Source organism: Triticum aestivum, chromosome 2D (assembly GCF_018294505.1).
Source record: "Triticum aestivum cultivar Chinese Spring chromosome 2D, IWGSC CS RefSeq v2.1, whole genome shotgun sequence".
NCBI lineage: Eukaryota > Viridiplantae > Streptophyta > Magnoliopsida > Poales > Poaceae > Triticum > Triticum aestivum.
This window is the reverse complement of record NC_057799.1, coordinates 31,058,426-31,062,673: the sequence shown is the minus strand read 5'-3', so window position 1 is coordinate 31,062,673 and position 4,248 is coordinate 31,058,426. Positions and strand designations below refer to the sequence as shown.

General features: G+C 44.5%; 1 long non-coding RNA gene across 1 annotated transcript; it reads left to right on the top strand.

Annotated features, from left to right (window-relative positions):
- The first annotated feature begins 397 nt into the window (after positions 1-397).
- Positions 398-2,669, top strand: LOC123051300 (uncharacterized). Its single transcript, XR_006424001.1, has 4 exons — positions 398-975; positions 1,273-2,027; positions 2,185-2,436; positions 2,594-2,669. It is a non-coding gene; the product is annotated as an uncharacterized lncRNA (long non-coding RNA).
- The last annotated feature ends 1,579 nt before the right edge of the window (positions 2,670-4,248 follow it).

The following is a 4,248-nucleotide window of genomic DNA, read 5'->3' as shown; positions in this document are numbered from 1 at the left end:
GGTCTCAGTCTCATGTTCGGCAAATGAGCAACGACCCAAGGGCACTGCTATCCCACATTAGTAGCTGATGGCGGGTCAAAAAAATATATTTGTGGTGATTTTACTAGACGCTAGTACACATTGGTTAGTGATATAACGCCAATATGCTCTTACTATTACAACTGTTACAGTGATTGGCAATTTTACGAGCCGTCCATCCACTGCGATCAAACGGTGGAGAAACTAGAGTTACGAGGAGTTACGAGACTAAAATTACAAATAGTGACGGGACAACTACAAAACTAAGCTGGGGCTAGTCATTTTCTAAAAGGGTATTTCCGTCCAATTTTAGTCAAGGCCAAACCCTGTTCGCACCCTCGTGTGACCCGACACATCTGGGTCGCTCCTCATTCTAAAAAAAAATCTGGGTCGCTCCTCCACTCTTCCCGTAGAAAACTTGTTCGAGCCCTATCTGTTCGAAGCAGCAGGGTAGGATAGGGCGGAGCCGCCGGTGACCCCGGCGGTGGCGTTGGCAGCGGCAGAGGGGGTCGGCGAGGATGGCCGCTGTGGCGTGGAGGAGGAGCCGATGACCCCGGCGGTGGCGGCGGCAAAGGGGGTCGGCGATGATGGCCGATGGGGCGAGGAGGCGGAGCCGATGACCCGTGGCGGCGGCGGAGGGGTCCCATGGGCTCGAGGACCGACGTCTGATGCAGCCGTGGTTCCTCGCCGTCAAGAGCTAGATCGAGCGCACAGCGGTGTAGCCGTCCAAAGGAAGAGGAAAAGCACCATGCGCCGGTTGGGCCGTGGCGTCACGAAGGAGGTGGAGACAAAAGGCACTGGTGGCCCCGTGAAGATCGAGGAGGTCGCCGCCTCGTCATGCAGCGCGCGATGGTGGACCGATGGGCGTCCAAGAGGCACTTGACCTTGCCGGATCACGCTGCTGCTGGCGTAATCCAGGCCGGATCTGTGGAGAGCCCGGCGCAGCACTGTCTACAGGTCCATATCTCTTACAGTCTTACTCTACCTTATTCCTTGTAAGTTCACGGCTTCCATTGCTCTTCAGTTCTGGTTAGTAGTTGGAAACTGTAAAAGTATCTGACAAAGCACATGAGCTTTCCACAGTGGCCACGTAACTAAATTCTGAATGTTGCTTCATTATGCTTAATGGAGCAGGTGGGCAACTCGCTTTTGTCTAAGATTTTGCAAGTCTGTGATATCTGTATTATGTAAAACAGGTCATGACTGATTCTGCAGTTGCTGATTCGATTTTTTTTGCTTCCAATGCTTTGTTAGATTGATAAGGGCCGGTGCTTCAATGACGAATCTACTATTCAGCACACAGCCCAACTTGACAGGCACTAGCCATGTCAACAGGCACTCAGGGGCATGCTCGCCTCGGCAGTCATCAAGGTGGCAATAGAACACTTGAAATCTACCATTTCAGGCGAGATCAAGCTGCACAGGAATATGAGGAATGATTTGGAGAACAGGAATATAAGAAATTGTTGAGACGGAGGGAAGAACATACAACATATCCCTTTATTCTGCACATTAGTGTCCGATGGAGCAGTTGTAGGACGTTGTTTTTTCTCTTCAATGTTCTTTTCCAGGTGAAATCCATGGCTGCTTCCTAAAACTTAAAATCTGTAAGCAGATGTTTCAATTGCCAAAAGATGGTTGTTGTTCTGCGACTAGACTGACCATCCAGCTTTAAATTTTAGTGTAATCTCAAGATATTGCAATTGAACTCTTCTTAAGGTAATTCTCTGTTTTATCTGAACTCACTAAGATTATTTGCTTTTTCTTTTGTCTTTTGCGCATTTAAAATTCCAGAGAAAATTTTGCCAATCTCTTTAGTTTTCACACAAAGCTAAGGTGTTCTCCATTTATAATGTAGAGACAAGCATCTTGTCAAAGCTTAGGCTTACAATGGAGACACCATCAATGGCAATTCCAAAGTTCTGTGCCTGATCTGTCAGTATCTTTCTAATCTCCCACCTCACGCGCTGAAATTAAAGGGGAAAGGAGCAAACAATGAGCACCCACAAGTAATATATTCTGCCAAATATATACAAGCATGCCTACACAATGCTAGTAATCATTGTCGTGTAGAATGGCGCCATACATTGTGGAGCAAGGCCAGAACTATGTTTCTTCACCTATATTTGCACAGATGAGCAATTATTGTCTTCTTGCCTTTTTCAGGTATTTGGCAATGTTGGCTCTTGGGCTGCCCAATTGATCACTGAAGCTGGTGGCAAGGTGGTCTTCATCAGAGATGTCACAGGGGCTGTCAAGAACTCCAATGGCATTGACATAGCCAAGCTGATGAAGCACTCGACAGAGAACCGCGGGATCAAGGGCTCCGACAAAAGGCGACGCCGTCGACCCGACCTCGCTGCTCACGGAAGAGTGCGACGTGCTCATCCCGGCAGCTCTGGGAGGAGTCATAAACAAGTAATCTTCTTCTTCCTCGTCCCAGCTCACTTCATCCTATCTTCTATCAGATTAATGCTCTGAAGCTCAGTTAGAGTATCCTCCTGGCTGTTATTTTTTCTGTATCTGAAAACATTTTTGTTAATAAATAGTCCTTTCGATTTTCTTCTTCTCCTAGGGACAATGTTGATGCCATCAAAGCAAAGTACATCATCGAGGCTGCTAACCACCCAACAGACCCCGAGGCCGAAGAGGCAAGAACACCAACATTTTGGCACAAAACTAAGCTGCATTTGTTGACACATTTTACACATTGACTGACAGTAGAGAAGTGTACATGTTCGCACTGCAGATTCTGGCAAAGAAGGGCGTGCTGATCCTACCGGACATCCTGGCCAACTCCGGCGGAGTGATGGTGAGCTACTTCGAGTGGGTGCAGAACATCCAGGGGTTCATGTGGGACGAGGAGAAGGTGAATGGGGAGCTCAAGACGTGCATGACCCACGCCTCACACATAGTTCTGATTATTTAGGCAGTGTATGGCGCCGTATAAAATGGACAGTAATTATGTATAGTATATCTTCGAAAACTAGAATTGGCTCAATTTGGAACAATGCCTGCTTTATATGAATTTCTTGCCCGCTTTGAACGCGTTGCTACAAGTGCATTACCATGCCTCAGCCATAATCATCCTTGAAAAATATGGCAATCAACTTTAGTATAGAACAGAAGAAGCATGCACAACCTATTTTGTCAATGGCAAGTTTAGCATATGTTTGTACATTGCTGATCTAGTTAGTAAGCAGAACTTTGTTATAGTAAAACTAGCTAGAGGATCACAGCACCACACGTTGTCACAGCTTCACTTTCTGGAATGGTATGGTTGATGGCACAAGCCCCTCCTCAAGATGGAGGTCACGGGTTTGTAGGGGGCATACTGGAGATTTTCAGATTTAATTTTTTGAATGTATCTTTATTTCATTTCAGATTGTGTCAAGTCTTGTGTACTACTCCCTCTGATCCATCAGTTCACAATTATAAGATGTTTCTAACTTATATTTGTGTCTGCTCCATCCGTTTATAAGATGTTTCTAACTTATTTATGTCTGCTCCATCCGTTTATAAGATGTTTTGAACTTATATTTCTGTCTGCTCCATCCGTTTATAAGATGTTTCTAGATTCTATTTGTGAACGGAGGGGTACTAAATATGAGCTTTCTATCTACAAACTTTTGTCCGCGATCTGTTTGTGACGACTTCTCTCAAGGTAGGAGCCACTTTTGTATGTATACTTCTCTTGATTCGTTCTATGTTGTCAAGTTCTCATTCATTTGGTGATCTTCTGTAATATTTGTGTTCGTTGCTCATGGCCAAGTAAATCAAATTAAATTTCCTGTTAAGGCCTGATGCTTACATCGAGACTGAACAAAATATATAGTGAAATAATCAAATGATAACCAAGCTTTGCACGATCCTTTGCACTTTTCATGCTAATCTGAATAATCTCACTTGAATCTAATAAAAATGCATCATCCTGTCTACAGCTTCTAACAGCCACCAGTAAAAACTGATAATCTTATCTACAGCAATCTGGAGCTCCTTTATCTTCTCTTGTTGTGCAACATCCTTCTTATCATGTTCTTGCGCCTTCCCTTCCATCTCTTCTAACCACCCATCCTGAAATTGAACAGTTTTTTAAATAAAAAATTGCACTATGGTATTGATGTAAGCATATCTGTTTCCTACTGCTGCCTTGTGTATGGATCATTCTGAACATTAAAGATGATACCTGAGCTACTCAAAGCAGATGACACTGCTAGATTATTCTTTTGA